This window comes from Podarcis cretensis (assembly GCF_951804945.1).
Source record: "Podarcis cretensis genome assembly, chromosome: 11".
NCBI classification, from domain to species: Eukaryota; Metazoa; Chordata; class Lepidosauria; order Squamata; family Lacertidae; genus Podarcis; species Podarcis cretensis.
The window spans coordinates 50184571-50204136 of record NC_137180.1 but is presented as its reverse complement, the minus strand read 5'-3'; the positions used below and the strand labels follow the sequence as shown (position 1 = coordinate 50204136).

The following is a 19566-nucleotide window of genomic DNA, read 5'->3' as shown; positions in this document are numbered from 1 at the left end:
GACACAACTAAGTCTTATTTCAAGCTATGATGTTGAGATTTATTGCTTGTTTTTGCTAATCAAGAGTTAACTCCAACTTTGAATGGTGTGATTTATTGCCAACTTGCTCTTTGACAATAGGCTAAGAACACTTCTACAATTCCCTACATTGTGGATGAGGAATTCGTGACTCTCCATATGTTGCTGGACGTCAGCATCATCCCAGGCTGATGGGGAGTCACAGCCCTAAGAACATCTGCTGGGACACGGGTTCCCCATTCCTGCCCCACATCATGTTCAACCGAGAAGACATGTTACAAATGCAACTGAATGCTGATGAATATGGGGTCAGCAACCCCACACATGGATGGCATTAATTAAGCACACAAGAAGGGGCCTAGCTCAGTGGCAGAGCACATGTTTCTCATGCACAAGGTCCCAGGCTCAGTCCCTGCCGTCTCTGGTAGACCTCTGCTGGCCACACCTTGGAGAGCTGCTAAAGGAATGCAATTCAAGCCACCTGGCCAAAGCCAAGTAGGAAATCAGGGCGAAATCACCTGGGGAACCCAATGTCTGCTACCTTGAGTTCCATGGTGGAAGGAAGGTGGGAAATAAACAATAAAATATTACTGGGAATAAATGGGGAAGTTATTTAACTCTGCGTAAGGCGGGTGGCGCTGTGGGTTAAATCACAGAGCCTAGGGCTTACCAATCAGAAGGTCGGTGGTTCGAATCCCCATAATGGGGTGAGCTCCCATTGCTCGGTCCCTGCTCCTGCCAACCTAGCAGTTCGAAAGCACATCAAAGTGCAAGTAGAGAAATAGGCACCACTCCAGCGGGAAGGTAAACAGCGTTTCTGTGCGCTGCTCTAGTTCGCCAGAAGCGGCTTAGACATGCTGGCCACATGACTCGGAAGCTGTACGCCGGCTCGCTCGGCCAATAAAGCGAGATGAGCACCGCAACTCCAGAGTCGTCCGCGACTGGACCTAATGGTCATGGGTTCCTTTACCTTTAAGGCACTTTATGTATTCATGTGAATTTTGCAAGGAGACCCTAAAGACCCAAAAAGGCATGCAGATCTGCTCTTTCCTGAGCAGGGAGTCATAGATGGAGTTCTGCCATGTGCAACAAGGGTGTGCACTTGAGAGATAAAGAGGAACGGGGCAGGGGGTTGGATAGAAAGTGCCAACAGAGAGAGTAGAATAATACCACCGACTAGGTCTAAGGCCATCATTCTCTGTCTTTTACTGTCCTTTCAAAAAGGGAATCCTTTATTAATACATATTTGATGAGATACTATTGACCGGTGCACAACAGAGATAGATGCTAATTGGTCTTCTTGCAATGTGTTTACTTATTCATTCATTCACAAGAACGGCACGCACACCGATATAATTTGGGCATTTGCCTTTGCCAAGACCATTCCAAAAATAAAGGCTCTGAGTGTGGAAAGTCATTTGCCAAAAGCTGCTGCCATGGGAAAGACGCTGTTGAGCAATCTAATATTTAACAGTCCCAGCTGCCTTTTATTTCAAAGCCATATTTTAGTTATTAGTATCATTTGCAACCTTTCCCGCCCCCTCTCACAGTCCTAAGACCCTGCCAAAATGCAGTACTAAGCAGATATTTTGCATGTGCATTAAAAAAAGTTTATTTTAACTGCACCTATTATCTGTAAATAGAAGGTGATCCCTTAAAATGTATAACCTGCAAACTCCACACAAATCAAAAGTCTGGTTAAAAAAGACCTCCCTACAAGAACTTTTACCCCATCTATTGTGTGTGTGTGTTTGTGTACATATGACATCTCACACACAGAGTGCAACTTGCAATACACATTTGATTATAGCAATCTGCTTACAATTCAGCACAAAGTATCCTTTTCCTATATTAAAAAAAAAACTTTCCTATTTCTCCATGCTATAGAGAATTATTTTGGGACTAGATTTTAAAAAAAACAACAAAAAACTCTGCATGCTGGCACATAGGATGCCTTAACATTTTGCTGATTTCGATTCTGAAACATTTTCCTCCCGATGAAGTGTTTAGTGGTTTTGGACAGAACTCTGTTTGCCTCGGGCCAGAACCTAATCTCAGGCGAAATCGTAAACAATGTTTTGCCCAGAACCCCGTCCAGTTTTGCACTGGAGCTGAAAGCTCCAAAAGCAAAACCACACTGGAAATCAAAGCACCGATAAATTGGTGTTAGTCCTAGATTAGCTGGGTTTCCTCCCCACACTCTCCCCCACCCATACGCTGTTAAGCCGGGGCTGTTATCGGCTTGTTGCACTGTCTCTGCTGACTTTTCACCTTGCCGCTGCTGAATGCAGTCGGAGTTCTAATATACCTTCCAGATTTAATCAAGACAGATTAATTCTGATTGCAAACAGAAGTCGCAACAGGAGGAATAACCGCAAAGCATAAGCAGCAACAGCAGCAGGTAAGTATACCTGCGGCATTATGTGGCAAGGAATGTTAACCCGAGCAACCTTCTGAAGAGCCCGATTTAAAAATAACCAGCTGCAAATGGGAGCTTTCACAAGATATACTTCAAGCCATAAAGCAAAAATTATGTTTCATCAGCACCTTTAAAAAGAAAACAGAGGAAAGCACAGCTGGCGTTTGAACTGGCTTTTTTGCTACATAACTTTTCAGCCTCTGGATACATTCAACCAAGCCCTTTCCTGGAGCGGACCCAAACACACGCCTGTTTATTTGCAATTCTTACGGTATGCTACACATACCTCTTTTCCTTCTAAATCCCCTTCATGGGTTTTCCTCCTCCTCCTCTTCTGTGATAGCCTCGTCTTCCCTGGAATTCCTGTAGGGAGCAGCTGGCGTCTCTCTCTCTGGGTTAATCCACGAGCGGGTGGTTTAGCAATCCCATGAGTCTGTTAATTAGTTTAATCGCTTGCTGGCACCCAAGACGAGAGGCCACTTGAACACCCGAAGAGGGGGGGTGATCCAGCTGCTGCGGCTGCTACTGCTGTGTCCGCCTCTGCCCAAGAAGCACTCCCCCTCCAAAAAAAAGACGGCTTGTTTACCCTAAAAAAAACAGAAAGCAGCAGCAAACCCTTCTGGAGCAGTTCCGTTACATGAGTTTCCAGAAGGCTGGGAGAGCTTACTGCCCTCCTCTTCGCTGCCTCTGGCTATGGGAGCATGAATAGTCTTCCGTGCATTCCTGATTCTGCTCTGTCAGTTGCAATGTGCTCAGCTGTCAAAGCTGCCCAAATCGGACCTCCCCAAAAAATATGCACAGAAAACCCCACCAAAACTCAAAACCCACAGAAACACAAGGGGCAGCCAAACAACGAGAGCCTTCAGGTTAGCCAGGCAGGTGGATCTAACATTATTTTCTCAGGTTGCCAGTTGGTGGGACGAACGGGGATGACAGCATCCAAAGCGAAACAGAAAGAGAGAAGGGGTTTCAGCTGCACAGCGAAGCCCACAGATCTTCTCCGCTGCGAAAATAAAAACAAAATCCAATCTTACCCTGCCACTAACTGGTTTATTTCAGGCATGATCAACTCTCTGCTCCCTTCCCCCTGCCACGGAGAGTCTTGGAATTAACCTATGGGGCGAGAAGTCAGGAAGCGGGTTGAGAGAGACCCTGGAATTCAATTGTAGTAAAATACGTCCCTCCCTCAACCCCGCTGGCTCAGAGACTCTGATCTGACTGTACAGAACAAGCATTTCCTTTCCACCTTCTTTCGCACAGGGTTCCTCCCCCTCCATTCAGGCTAACTTCAATCAGCGAGGTCCTTCCCCGGGGAGAAGCGCAGCCCCCTTTCCCCACACGTTCAAGCGTCCAGCTGCAAAGCGATTAGGAAGCATGACCCAGGCAGCTAAGCTGTTTATATCACTTCTCCAGAGGGCTTCCTGTCTTGAATTAATGGGAACACTAAGTTGCACCCCCCTCTCCAAAAAAAAAGGGCAGTTGGTGGTGGTGCTATCAAACAGGGAGAGGGAAATTCTCCCGCATTTTTTTGAGGGACAGCCATCTGGTCACTGGGGGCAAAACAACCTGAACATCAAAAGTTTGCGATGGATAAACTCGGGTGGAGGGGGGGAGGTTTCCCCACTCTTGCATGAAGAGCAAACGAAGGCTGCAAACCATCACACCATTTGCTCAAAAGTAGCCCCACTGGCTTTCACAGGAGGATGACCCCCAAAGGAAGTGGTTTGAGGATTGCAGCCAAAGAATGCTTGTCTAAAACCACCAGCAACTGTAAAGAATTTCTACATTAAAGCTCTCACGTTTTCTCTAGGTGAACATGAATTCCGCAGGTGGGTGGCTGTTGAGTACTGAGACACAAAGTCATGTTTCTGACCTCTTGTGGTCGTTCAAGCCCCCCCCCCCCCGGCAATTCTTATCACAGGTGTTCCTGGCATGCTGTTTTGTTAAAGTCACATTGCCCCAATCTGCCAATATTTTTTCTGTTTTAATATTCTTACCGTGGATTATGGTGTAAAGCATGCTCTGTCCTTTTGGCAAAGGGTGGGATATAAATTTCTTAATACAAACTCCATTATTAAACAAAGAATGCAAGCATTAGCCCGCCCTCCCCACCCTTTGCTAGTTGGCAAGCCTCCCTCAAATATCTGGCATGGCTCATTTTTTAAGTTACCTGAAAATTCAAGAGAGGGGCTCACAACATCCCTGACAAAGGAAGAACCCCATTTCCTTCCCCAGCCACATTCCTGTTCAGCCCTGCTTGGCTTGACGTGGTGGTAGCTATTCTACTCCCTTGTTGATGTCTCGCTCCCAGCCGCCAATTCAAGTCCGCCTTAAAATTATGAACAATGTTGTTGTTGTTGTTTAGTCGTTTAGTCGTGTCCGACTCTTCATGACCCCATGGACCAGAGCACGCCAGGCATTCCTGTCTTCCACTGCCTCCCGCGGTTTGGTCAAACTCATGCTGGTAGCTTCGAAAACACTATCCAAGCATCTGTCGTCCCCTTCTGCTTGTGCCCTCCATCTTTCCCAACATCAGGGACTTTTCCAGGGAGTCTTCTCATGAGGTGGTCAAAGTATTGGAGCCTCAGCTTCAGGATCTGTCCTTCCAGTGAGCACTCAGGGCTGATTTCCTTCAGAATGGATAGGTTTGATCTTCTTGCAGTCCATGGGACTCTCAAGAGTCTCCTCCAGCACCATAATTCAAAAGCATCAATTCTTTGGCAATCGGCCTTCTTTATGGTCCAGCTCTCACTGTTAGGAAAGCTTTCACTGTTATCATCCTATTATGCACAATAGGATCTGATGATTCTGTCAGTGAACCGATGGTTTTCCCAAGTATATCAGCCTATGTTCCATGCTATTGTACATGAAACTTAAAACCCCTTCACAGAGAAAGAGTTTTCCCCTTCTGCCATTATGTCAAGTGCCAGCATCCATCTGCCCCAGGAGACAATGGAAGTGTGTGCATTTGGGGGTGAAATCAAACTGTTGGAAGGTTGCAGCGACTGCTGTGGCTGCAGAGACTGATACAGGAGAGACATGTTTTGTTGCAGCTGGGGCAGATGAAGGCATCTGGTTGTGCTGCTGCAGTGTATCTTCTCTCTTGTGCTCCTCCCGGTGGCCATTTTTCTTCTGGCCACAGCTATGGATACACAACTTGACTGCCCGTCTGCTAAATCTGGGAAGACAAGCCATTCAACAACCTTCCAATGAAAGCAGAGGCACTTATTTTACAACACGAAGCGAAACAGAAGCTCTTCATAGTGTGGAAATGAGTAGGAGGCCTCAGAAAGGTGTTTCCCAGGGAGCCCTGATGCAGCTGGAGAATCCTTCTTCAAATCAAACTTCTCCCGACCGCATGCACCCTGCTTGCTTTTACAGTTAAATACCACAAATGCTCAGTGCTGTGCCAATCTACCATTAACCACGGTCCATCATTCAAAACTCAGTGTACGGTAGCCAGGTTGACTGAGTTTGTAGCTGAGCAGAACAGCTGGTGCTCCAGCAGCCAAAGAGACATATTTTGGTAGATATGCTCCTTTACAGAGTACACACCAGCAACTGCTACATATAGCGAGAAAACAGGTACCGTATCTATTCAATCAGCGCAGCTAGAGGAGATAATAAAGGTGCGGCGCAGCGTTTGGAAAACCATTAGAGACTAATGAGCATGTATGCACAAGTCCAGGGTGATCCCAGCATCCCACCATTCATTCTTCAAATGCCAGAGATTCCAGTCCCACCCACCTCCAAACCCTTGCTTGCAGCCATGGGTGGCAAAACTGTGTCCGTAATAAAAACCATCGACTCTCTGGCTGCCAGCTTCAAGCAGCTACTCTGATGGCACACTTGGGCTTCACATAAATATGGTAATGCAATCAATCGCCGCACAAAAAAAACTTACTTTATTTACTAGTGATCCCCCCCCCAATATAACCAGGGTTACTGGTACCTCCACCTAAAGGTAAAGGTAAAGGTACCCCTGCCCGTACGGGCCAGTCTTGACAGACTCTGGGGTTGTGCACCCATCTCACTTAAGAGGCCAGGGGCCAGCGCTGTCCGGAGACACTTCCGGGTCACGTGGCCAGCGTGACATCGCTGCTCTGGCGAGCCAGAGCCGCACACGGAAACACCGTTTACCTTCCCACTGATAAGCGGTCCCTATTTATCTACTTGCACCCGGAGGTGCTTTCAAACTGCTAGGTTGGCAGGCGCTGGGACCGAGCAGCGGGAGCGCACCCCGCCGCAGGGATTCGAACCGCCGACCTTTCGATCGGCAAGTCCTAGGCGCTGAGGCTTTAACCCACAGCGCCACCTGCGTCCCAGTCCCTCCACCTACTCTGTGTTTATGAATCCTATTATTTATTTATTTATTTATTTATTTATACCCCGCCCATCTGGCCAGGCCTCCTCTGCCACTCTGGGTGGCCTCCAACAGGATATTAAAAACACAATAAAACATCAGACATTAAAACAATTCCCTAAACAGGGCTGCCTTCAGATATCTTCTAAAAGTCAGATAGTTGTTTCTTTCTTTGACATCTGGTGGGAGGGCATTCCACAGGGCGGGCGCCACTACCAAGAAGGCCCTCTGCCTACCTGATGGAATCAGTCAAGTGTGTGTGCAACTATATAGCAAAACAGGCCAATATTTGAATTTTGCACCAATATGATATGAGCATTAGATGCTGAATGTCACTGTCTGGATGTCATGAGTGACCTAGAACTTTCACGTCGCACAAGCACAATCCACGGGTTGACTACGTATTGGCTACCACAAACTACAAGTCAGAGCCATTCTTGAGACAGTTGGGTTCCTTTGTTCCAAATCTATTAAGGCCACCCCTTTCTATTTCCTGCCACATAAGATAAACTAGGGACCCATTCACGGCAACATTTTGCAATGTTTATCCTAGTACATGAAGCCCATTTTCCATAACCACTGTTTCCACATGGTTTTGATTACTGAGATAACTTGAACCGAAACAAAATATTTTGAAATTTGACAGGATTTCAAATTTGAAACTCCTGATTTCAAATTTGACGACTTTAACCTTACCAACAGTCTCTTTTATCATTCTGGTGTGTGCATGCAATAGCAGCCTCCCCCAAACTGGTGTGCACTACATGTCTTGCACATATAACTCCCAAGCAGCATGGCCAATGGTTAGAGATGATTAGAGTCCTGGTTCAAAACATTCGGAAGGCAACAGGTTGGGGAAGCCTAATCCAAGAAGAGTCAACATAGTGCCTTCTAGATGATGTTGGAATACATCTAGAGGCTGCCATATTGGATACCCCTGGATTAAGCTGTCAATTATCAGATGCATCAAGAATTCCAGCGATAGTTAAAAATTACTAAAAATATCATAGCTTGCTAGCTATCAGATACCAAATTGTATCGTGTGTCAGCCATTAAATACTGCCAAATATAACTAATTAATTACTATGTGATAACCAGCACAGACTTCAAATATCATGGGATTGAAAAGATTGGTGTTAAATTTCAAATTTTCGATATCCAGATTTGTAGCGAACAATTTTCAGGAGAATGAATGAGGGTGGGATTCATATCGGCTCTCCAGCTGATCGGGCAACTCTCTTGACACATGGAGATATGGTATGCTCTCAGCCCATCATTATTTAAACATGGAAATGGAGCACAAGAAACCTCCTCGCTTGCATCAGGCCTGACAGAGCGCCGCATTTTATTTCCCATTTAGAGCAGTCCCTCGATAGCCATACGAAACAGAAAATGTTAATTCAAGGAAAATATAAATAAGCTTCAGAACTGGAATGTGTCATGGAGGGGATGGAGGGGGGGGGACGTGATGTACAAAACATTCCCACAGTGCAACATAAATAATGCATTGTTGTGTGTGCATTCTTTGAAAGATCTAATGCCAATAAAAGGCTGAAGAGAAACAGACACACAGGAACACTTCCGTTTATCTGGACCTCACTACACAAGAGTATGTGACCCACGTGCTGCGATGGGAAGGAACTACAGCTCCATCTTGCAACTACAGCTCCTGGTTCAATCAGAGGGATCTCGCCTTAAAAGCAATCTCAAGCACCAGGGCTGGAAAAGACCCCTGCCTGAAATCACACAGAGAGGTCAGCAGCTGCTGTAGCTATAATACCAGAATTCATGCAGATATCCTATACTATGAATCCATCTAAATCAGTATTATCTGCCAGCAGGGTTTCCCAAATTTCAGTCTCCAGCTGCTGTTGGACTACAACTCCCATCACGCCCAGCTAGCAGGACCAGTAGTCAGGGATGATGGGAATTGTAGTCCAAAACCAGATGAAGCCCCAACCCAAGTTTGGGAAACCCTGGTTTTACACTGACTGGCATAAGGACATTAAGGAGAGCCTTTTAGCTGGATCAGGCCAACGGCACATCTAGTCCATCATCCTGCGCTCACAGTGGCCTGTGGGAAGCCCAAAAGCGTGACAGCACCCGACTCACCTGTGACCCCTGGTAACTGGTATTCAGAGACATGCTGAGCTAACTATCAGACTCCGCATAAAGCAGGTTGAAATCTACTTTGCGCCTATTTGATTTAGGAAGTTGGGCTTTAGAGTTGGGGTTTTTATCTGCAGTGGTCCTAAGCGGGCTGAGGCACATGATGTGCAGGCTTGGGAAAGGGCTTTTTCAGTGGTGGCTCCTTGCATGTGGAAATCTCTCCCTGCTGAGGTCTGCCTGGCCTCATCTCTGTAGCTCCAGGCAGTTGGCCAAGATGAATAATTTTCAGAGGGCATTTGGAGGAGAAGAGACCCAGCTGCTGCTACTGTTATTGTCATTCAGTGATCTATTTCTGTGAGTTTACAACAGACTGTATCTCTTAATGGATTTTACGTATTCTTATTTACATGTTTTTATTTGTAAACCACCCCCTATGGCCTGTGGGAAGTGTGGTATTTAAACCATCTAAATAAATAAAGAACCCCATCAGTTTTACAGCTCAGGATTGTTCAGGCGCAGCACATGGGAGCCCGTAAGATGACTTAAACTTGCAATCCTAGGGAATAATTGGGAATAAGTGTCACTGAATTTGGTGAGGCTTCTGAGAAAGCATATGATAAGATTGTATGGTAACACTATTGATAAAACCTCCATCCCACTGGCATCTGCGTGGATTATTTTGTGCTGTTCCTTTGAACTTGCCCACCTGGGCTTCTGGCAGTGATGCTAGAGGAGCTGAAGAAGAGAAGGCTGGATCAGGGAGGGACCATTTGGAAGGAGTGTGTGTGTGGTTGTTTTTACACTGAACAAAATGGGTTGTAGCAGGATGGGGAAGAAAGAGATGTTAGAGCACGAAAGGTCACTCTGGTAAAAGACTTTTCTTGCAGCTTCATAAAAACATTCCGCCTTCCCACTCCTGGCTATGCTAATCTGCTGCGTCTGTCAAGTATCATAAACTCAGACAGTTCAGACATCTACTGTGAAAAAATATTGCCGGAAGAATCAAGCAGAGTTTTGAATGGTACCCAGGAAATGGACACGAATGAACACATTGCTCAGCACAGAAAAAGAGGGACCAGACAAATGTAACAAGTGTCCAAGAAGACCCAAGTTGACTTGATTCCCAACATGCTTATTTACAAAGTTTGTATATAACTTGTATAACTTGAGAAGTTATATTTGAAATGTGTTGGGAATAAAGTTCATGTACTCAGCTGGTCTATTTCCATGGTTCCCATTCTGAGAACCGTAGCTCTGAGAAGGGAATAGTGGTTTCCTAACAACTCTCAACACCCTTCACAAACTACAGTTCCCAGGTTTCTCCATGAATGTTGAAATGGTTTAAAAGAGCTTTAAATGCAAGGTGAGGAAGTGGCCTAAGTCCTGTGAGGAACTGTTCAGCCTGGGAAAAGAAAATTAAGGTGAGGCATGATAGCTGTCTTCAAATATCTGAAAGGCCCTCATGCAGAAGATGGACCAAACTTGCTCTCTGTTGGCCCAGAGGGCAGGAATAGAGACAATAGGCAGAGACTACTGGGAAACAGATTTCAGCAAAAGCTCCTAATGGCAAGAGCTTTCTGACAGTGGTACATCCTGCCTCAGGAGACAGTGGACTCTCCATTGTGGGAGATATTTAAGTACAGTCTGAACAACCATTGGTCAGGAATGGTGATGTAGCTGCACCCTGCAATGTAGATCCGGCCATGAGCAGGGCACTGGGCTGGATGACTCCCAAAGGTCCTTTTATAAGTGGGTTATAAACCCTTTAAATAAAAACAAAATGGCCACGTATTATAAATAACATGGATGAACATATATGGTACAGGCCTGCTTTGGGTAGGGCACTGAGCATTCTAAGAGAAGACTTCAGGGTCACCCAATTAAACTTATTTATAGTCAGTGCAGATGTACAGAAAAAGAAAGTCCTTATTTATTATCTAAGGGGATTCATTACCCTTAGAAGTGGCGATGGCCGCTATTTAAATGACTATTTTTTTAAGGACAAATTTGTGGAGGAAATATTAGTTTACTAGCTAACGGGGACAGCGCCCCTCTGAATACCAGGTGTTGGAGACAAGCAACTGGGGATGACTATTCATGTCTGCTGAGGAGATTCCAGGGGCCTCTCACTGACCATAGGAGAAAAAACCACCAGTCTCCTTGGATCCTTGGCATGATCAGTAATGGAATTCTCGTGACATTTTCATTCAGAGGCGGTAAACGGGAGTCATTAAATTTCCACATCTGAAGTTTCTCTGCACAGATGTTTGCATCACTTGAAAACAACTCAGTAAAACTCAGACTTCTGTTTATACGTAATTGCCCTGTGTTAATATTGAAGGCCGATTCCCACACACTGTATCAGCACATATATGCCTGCGGTCCATTTGTTAGTTTCCGACCGTGAAAGGCACATTTTGAATGCAGAAGATGTGCACACACATTAGGGGACCTTCGGCCCAGGGATGGAGAAACTGTTGATCTCCAGATGTTGTTGGGCTACATCTCCGCCATCACCCCTAACCATTGGCCATGCTGGCCATGCTTCCTGCCCTTCCAACTCCACAATTTTCTGGTTCTGTCTCCCATGTTGTATAAAGTGGAATGGACACCATATGGGATGGAATCCAAGCCATATAGAATGGACACCAACCATTACTCAGCCAAACAGGTTTACACACACAACCCCAATAAACGTTACCTCTAAATACGCAGCTCTTGCTTTTTTCTTCTTTCTTGCTACATAAAATACTCATTTGCTTCCAAAGTGAAGAAAGTGTTTCTTCAACGCTCAATTTGTCCCCAATATTATTTGTGCAACTGTTCTGTTCGGCCAAAGGCGGTACGTTGAATGTTTTCTTCCCTTGTCTGGTACAAAGGTTATCGTTACAGAAAATAACCTAAGGACATGTATAATCCTGAGAGATTTCAGCACAAAAACTATTTTTAACTCTGGTTCTGTTTAATGTTCAGAGTAACACAAGAAGCACGTATAACCAGAGGGGACAGTGTTATCAAAAGGTTGTGTTTCCTTTCTCTTCACAAAAATAAAAGCAGCAATTTATGAACCTCCTCAGAGCACAGAAACATACTACTCTCTGCCTTAGATTTCAAAACACTAAAATTTGCTTTAATTTGAGCAAATCTGGCAAGCACATGAGCTTATTCTCCCTAATGGTATCCCAAGTAGGCTTCTGGTCATTGGTGGTAAAACGACATGTGAGAAAATGTTTTGCTTACATTACAAATGCAAAGGGCCATGTACATGGCAGAAAACGTCTAGCATTTCTGTGTCCTTCTGATGACGGTACCTTGATGTCTCCAGCTTCTTAGTTACTGAACGTGCACCAGGCAGCCGCAAATAGGTCTCCTTCATGTTTGAATATAAAGCCACTAATTTCTGAATTCAAGCAGAGGGAAATTTCCCCATCACTAGTCACAGGTAAGTCACATCAGGGGTGCTGCAGGGATAGGTAAAGGTAAAGGGACCCTTGACCATTAGGTCCAGTCGTGGCCGACTCTGGGGTTGCGGTGCTCATCTCTCTTTATTGGCCGAGGGAGCCGGCATACAACTTCCGGGTCATGTGGCCAGCATGACTAAGCCGCTTCTGGAGAACCAGAGCAGCGCATGGAAACGCCGTTTACCTTCCCGTCAGACTGGTACCTATTTATCTACTTGCACTTTGACGTGCTTTCGAACTGCTAGGTTGGCAGAAGCAGGGCCCGAGCAACGGGAGCTCACCCCGTCGCGGGGATTCGAACCGCCGACCTTCTGATCAGCAAGTCCTAGGCTCTGTGGTTTAACCCACAGCGCCACCCGTGTCCCTGCAGGGATACCCTCCCTATAAACATAGGTATGCCCTACAGATCAGTAGTGGCCAGTGTAGTGAGAAAGAGCACGTCCTCCCCAACATCAACATTGCTACAGCTACCTGGATTGGGCAGGGCAGGGGCAGAATCAGGGCAGTGCAGCAGTCACACTGGCAAGAAAACCAAATTGGTTCCACCAACCTTGCTGCGACCTTGGCCCACCCTAGGTGACCTACCCAGGTGAGCTGCAGCAATGTCAATGTTGGGAGGATGGAATAGAAAAGCAACCTACTTCATATAGCTATAGATATAGGGACGCAGGTGGTGCCATAGTCAAAACCACTGAGCCTCTTGGGCTTGCTGATCAGAAGGTTGGTGGTTCGAATCCCCATGACGGGGTGAGCTCCCGTTGCTCTGTCCCAGCTCCTGCTAACCTAGCAGTTTGAAAGCATGCCAGTGCAAGTAGCTAAATAGGTACAGCTGTGGCAGGAAGGTAAGTGGTGTTTCCTTGCGCTCTGGTTTCCGTCACAGTGTTCTGTTGCGCCAAAAGCGGTTTAGTCATGCTGGCCACATGACCCAGAAAGCTGTCTATGGACAAACACTGGCTCCCTCGGCCCGAAAGCGAGATGAGCGCCACAACCCCATAGTCGCATTTGACTGGACTTAACCGTCCAGCGGTCCTTTAACTTTTACCTTTTTTTAGACATAGAGCTATACGAAGCCGATTGCTTTACTATCTCATCCAGGCAATTTCCACTGCATTTTCATGCACCAGCAAACACATGTCCAAAACGTGCCATAAGACTGCCACTTATTAATGTTTCAAGAATCCAGGCTTAAATCATAGATGAGGATTTTCTTCCTGGATTTTCCCTTGATCACTTTCTCCAGTCAGGAGTCTGGGCATTCTTTCAGATGTCGAATTTAATGTTGCGAGCACAGATGGCGTCTCCATTAACTCCCACCCCCACCCCCCGAAGACCTTTCTTCACCCTTTCCAACTTCACTGACGTCTTCAACGGGAACCTGCCCTTTCGCTTTTTCACAGGCAGTACAGGCAGTGACACAAAACTAGGTTATTGGGTCCAAGGCTGTAGGCCAGGCTCACGTAATTCTGCTAAAGTAATCAAAAAGATACACAGTTGGGGTTTATTTTCATGGACTCAGTGTGTTAGGCACTACCAGATGATAGCGCTGACCAGTCATTGCTTTTCTGATTTTTGCTGCAGGTGGAACCGCCAAATACCTTCTCCACATGACAGGAAGCACTGTGGACTTATTCATACACAGGAGTCAACTCCTAGGGGCCGAGGTCCCTTCGACCCCCCCAATAAAATATTTGAGGTGGCCGGGGGGCCCGAAAGTTGATGGGAAGTTCTCTGTGTTATAATAATAATACTAATTTATTATTTATACCCCACCCATCTGGCTGGGTTTCCCCAGCCACTTTGGGAGGCTTCCAACAAAACACTAAAAAACAATAACCTATTAAACATAATAATAATAATAATAATAATAATAATAATAATAATAATAATAATAATTTATTATTTGTACCCCACCCATCTGGCTGGGTTTCCCCAGCCACTCTGGGCGGCTTCCAACAAGGATGAAAAATACACTAAAATGTCACATATTAAAAACTTCCCTGAACAGGGCTGCCTTCAGATGTCTTCTGAATGTCAGGTAGTTGTTTATTGCTTTGACATCTGATGGGAGGGCATTCCACAGGGTGGGTGCCACTACCGAGAAGGCCCTCTGCCTGGTTCCCTGTAACTTGACCTCTCGCAGTGAGGGAACCGCCAGAAGGCCCTCGGAGCTGGACCATTAAAAGCTTCCCTAAACAGGGCTGCCTTCAGATGTCTTCTAAAAGTTTGGTAGTTATTTTTCTCTTTGACATCTGGTAGGAGGGCGTTCCACAGGGCGGGTGCCACTACCGAGAAGGCCCTCTGCCTGGTTCGGTGTAACTTGGCTTCTTGCAGTGAGGGAACCGCCAGAAGACCCTCGGCGCTGGACCTCAGTGTTCGAGCAGAACGATGGAGGTGGAAATGCTCCTTCAGGTATACTGGACCAAGGCCGTTTAGGGCTTTATGTTGGGTTACAACTGAGCCAATTCACCCACAAAAGTTTTCACATGGTGCTGCTGTTGCACATATTCCAGCCCAAAGCCTTCTCATTGTGTTCGTTTATCTTGCTGTCCAGACCCTTTTTCATTCTTAGTTCCACAGCTTTACAAAAGGGCCTCTTTGAAACTTGCGCAGAACGACACTCCAGAATACATGCTTAAACAAAATATAAAAATATAACCAAATAGGATAACATTTCATCCGCGCTAATACATTTTCCTTTGTCGTCGTGCTTATTTTTTCATGAGAAGAAAGTACGGCAGAGAGTTTAAGCTCTGGGCTTCTCAGCCACTTGGGCTCTGCAGAATAAACCGGCGTGGGCAGAAGTTTTATAAATATCGTGAGCATCTTTTGTTTGGAAGCCTCTCTTTCAAAACAGAAAACTGGCGGCTCCAGCATCACTTGGCTTTGAAGCCTGAAATGACAGCAGACATAAAGTACAGTATCTTGAAGCCAAATGTGATATGTACATTGGCTGGAGCAACAAATGTGCAAGGGGGTTCATTTCACAATGTATGCGCAAGAAGCATAAAATGAGACACAGATCAGGGCCAAAGGGGAACTTCTTAGCACTGTGGAAAAATATATTCCCAGCTACTCCAGTGAGTAGATAATTTGCAAACCTACTTTTATTTATATGTCTCTCCTATCTAGAGCCACTAAATATGGTAGGCTTTTAAAAATTAAATTTAATTTGCTATAGGGAGCCAGCATGAAAAAAAAAACCCACAAAAAAAACCCACAGCTAGTTCTACACATCCGAGGCTGCTTTGGATTTGAGTTTCTTGAATAGCAGCCTCTGCTGATCATAATTCCACATGGCAAACCGCTTTCAAAAGTGATGGGAGTTTTGAAAACCCTTATACTACAGTATAAGGATCTACTGTGCAAAAAGGGCAAAGAGGTCACCAAGAGTTTGTATACACATTTTTCTTCATTAAATGAAGCTGTGCCATCAAAGTCCTGAGTTATCAACTAGCCAGTAAGGCTTGGGTCGACAGAGCAAGGTGCGCTGAATGCTGTCAGTTAAGCAAGCTAGACTGGGCCTCCCAAGACAGGGATGGAGAAACCCATGTTCTTCCAGATGTTGAAGGACTACATTTCCCATCATTCTGAACCCTTGGCCATAGTGGCTGGTGATAATGCGGGTTTGGAGTCCAGAGGGCCACAGACTCTCTGGAATACTGTGTCCAATTCTGGGCTGTTGGCAAGCTGGAACATGTGCAGAGGAGGGCAACCAAGATGATCAAGGGTCTGGAAACCAAGCCTTATGAGGAACGGTTGAGGGAGGTGGCTATGTTTAGCCTTGGTAAGAGGAGACTGAGAGGAGATAAGATAGCCACCCTGAAATATCTAAAGGGCTGTCACAGGGAAGATGGAGCAAGCTTGTTTTTGCCTGCTCTGGTGGCTAGGACCTGAACTGATGGATTCAAGTTACAAGGAGGCTGATTCCAACTAAACATCAGGACGAACTGTTTGAAAGTAAGAGCTGTTTGACAGTGGAACGGACTGCCTCAGGAGGTTGTGAACTCCCCTGGAGGTTTTTAAGCAGAGGTTGGCTGGCCATCTGTCATGGATACTTTGGTTGAGATTCCTGCATTGCAAGGGATTGACCTAGATGACCCTCAGTATCCCTTCCAATTCTCAACCATCATTGTCCTGGTCTGCTTTGTGAGCAAATAGTGGCCATCCACACCAGGGGGAGAATGGGACATGAATAATAGAATCCCGGAATTGGAAGGGGTCTGAGGGTCATCTAGTCCAACCCCCTGAAATGCAGGAATCTCAATGCGCAGTCTCCCATCCAATTCGAAACCATATTGGACCCTGCTTAGCAAATGTGCTAGCAGATTCTTTTCTGCTGCACCACTCGCTGCACATCTCTGAGCTGCCCACAGCCATGCCTCTTAGGCATTGTGCAGCGAATGATGCCAATTTAAAATAGCAGCAGGATCCGGTTTTCTACACATCTTTATTTAACGCACAGGGTGCATTTTGCATTAGAAAAAACCCTCATTGATTCTGAAGATCTTGCCCTCTAAATACCTGCGTGCTTTGGCATCAATATAAATCAGTTTTATTGTCTCTTTCTCCACAGCATAAGTAGCGAGCGATTGAATTCCACGGACCTGTAACTGCATTAGCCAGTTCTATCTGAATGAAGAATTTATGATTCAGAGCTTCCTGCTTTCCGATACCTCATGCTTATTTCCTTGACACTCAACACTCCACTTGAGCAAGAGGAGACGTGTGCAAAGGGGTCTGCAGGTGTGTGTCATCGTCCCCAAAAGCCGGAAGTCCCAGTTCTGGAGAGAGGGCCGGTCCAGAGCCCAAAGCAGGTTATCTCAAAAGCACCACCAGCCATCTATTCTGGAAGTTGGACAGAGGATCAAAGGGCTGGATTCCATCACACTTCCAAACAGATGGACTGTGCGATTGATGGCTGATGTAGTTCCTGGACTGGGGCTCTCTGCCTGGGGAAATACACACACACTGTTCACATGCACATTTCTTCCTGTTGGATCAGGGCAGTGGTAAATAAGGTCCAGGGTGCAAATTTGTTCCTTGTTGATAGGGCATCTGCCCTACTCTCTCTTGACTCTGCTCACTTCTTTATTCAAATGTGCGCAACTGAATTACAGTAGTACCTTGGGTTACATACGCTTCAGGTTACCGACTCCGCTAACCCAGAAATAGTACCTCGGGTTAAGAACTTTGCTTCAGGATGAGAACAGAAATCATGCTCCAGCGGCGCAGCAGCAACAGGAGGCCCCATTAGCTAAAGTGGTGCTTCAGGTTAAGAACAGACCTCCAGAACGAATTAAGTACTTAACCCGAGGTACCACTGTAAAACATTAAAAAGAATATGAACCAAGCTAGGTGGGAATCTGGGACAAACTAGTAAATAAGTTAAATACAAAGTGTGGGGTTCAACTAATGGAAGACCACACCAGGACTTCTGTTGGCACAAAAGGGCTCCCCCATGTACCCCCTGAAATCAGCTCTGAGGGTAATCCAAAGAACAGTGTATAGCAGGAGGAGAGACTGATTTATCTGGCTGAAATACAGTGGTACCTCGGTTTTCAAACATAATCCGTTCCAGAAGACCATTCGGGTTCTGAAACATTTGAAAACCAAAAACTCAACAGCCAACAGCTAGGCCTCAGGATCTTGCACTCAGCAGAAGCCGTGTGCCATGTTCGACTTCTGAGGTGTGTTCAAAAACCGAAGCATTTACTTCTGGGTTTACGGCATTCAAAAACCAAAATGTTTGTCAACGGAGATGTTCGAAAATCAAGGTACCACTGTACTTGCACTGATGGACTGACTGTCACAGTGCTATGTTGAATTTCTCCCACATATGTTTTCATTACTTTTAAAAGTACAGAAGAACCCTACAATGCAGTGGCAAGAAAGCCTATTCAGGATTGGAACCTTTCACCTCTGAAATCTGTATTGGCATCAGTGACAACTTCTCTCCTGGGGAAACAGCAGCTCTCAGGGGAAGATTTTAACTCAAACCACAAATCACCACCCTACCCCTCCTCTCATATAACAGACTCAATTCTGCTATCCTCCTGCCCCCAGGCTGCTCTTTTTAAAGTAAGAAGAAAACCTGGAATGCTTCCATGCATTTAACATATCATAAACTTTTGGCCCTCCGCCAGAAATACTTGGGGAGCACAACCATAAATGCAGCAGTTCTGCAGTTATGTACACATTAGCAGCTTAAAACACAGGGCCATTTACCCCTGCCGTGCAGTTGAATGTTGAGGTACACGCCAGAAAGAGCGCAGGGAAGTCTTCACCCAAAGTCCATTTATCTGCTTCTTTTCTCCATTCCTGCGACCATGCCCAAACTCCTATTCATGAAGCAGTCATCTGCACATGTGCAAGAAACTGTCTCAAATGGACACACCTCAGCTTAACAGTGAAGTGGCTGTGGCTTACCTTTTCGAATCAGATGGAAGCTGGTTTGAGGGGAAACAAATCAAACAAGAAACTAAAGGATGGCTCTTCATTAGGGGTAATGTTGTGCATACACAAAAAGTCACATGTACACAGCCTGTCATTCACACTGCCCAGAAATGTTGTTGTAAACTTAATCTGAAGTCTTCCCTCTCAGACCCATTTCCCAGGGATGCAAAAACAAAAAAACCAAGTACACCCACCCACAATGTCATCCAAATCATTTCAGTGCAGGAGGATGTGTGCATGAAACAGTCCCCCTCAGCAAAAGGGAAAGGAAATGCATTTGTAGCTGGCATGCCTAATGGTGTCCAGTCGTACCTCAGAAGTCGAATGGAACCTGTTCTGGAAGTGTGCTCGGTTTCCAAAATGTTCGGAAACCAAGGCACGGCTTCCGATTGGCTGCAGGAAGCTCCTGCAGCCAATCGGAAGCCGCAGAAGCCGCGTCAGACGTTCGGGTTCCAAAGAATGTTCACAAACCGGGACACTCACTTGCGGGTTTGCAGCATTCGGGAGCCAAAACGTTGGGACTCCCAAGGCATTCGACTTCCAAGGTACGACTGTATTTACTTCTTGCTTCTCTGTTCCAGGATGCAGCAGCAATTTAGCAATGCGGATATCAGATGAGGAGTGCAGCCCCACAGCACTGCTACTGGCTCACATGGGCATCAAAGCGCGCACAGTGTTTCAGATCATGGTGGCAAAATCATGTCAGGAGCTACCAAGTCTCAAGTTGGGAGACATTCAATTTG

The 19566-nt window shown here is 45.8% G+C and overlaps 1 protein-coding gene across 3 annotated transcripts in view; it reads right to left on the bottom strand.

Annotated features, from left to right (window-relative positions):
* PDZD2 (PDZ domain containing 2) overlaps positions 1 to 19566 on the bottom strand; it is a 251641-nt gene that overhangs the window by 150132 nt on the left and 81943 nt on the right. The window contains exon 1 of one of the 3 annotated variants that reach the window (XM_079994652.1): positions 2724 to 3120. The exons of the other annotated variants lie outside the window; for them this stretch is intronic. The gene's annotated coding sequence lies outside the window, so the exon portion shown is untranslated. Of the gene's footprint in view, positions 1 to 2723; positions 3121 to 19566 lie in introns of those variants that run through there. 3 annotated transcript variants of the gene reach the window in all.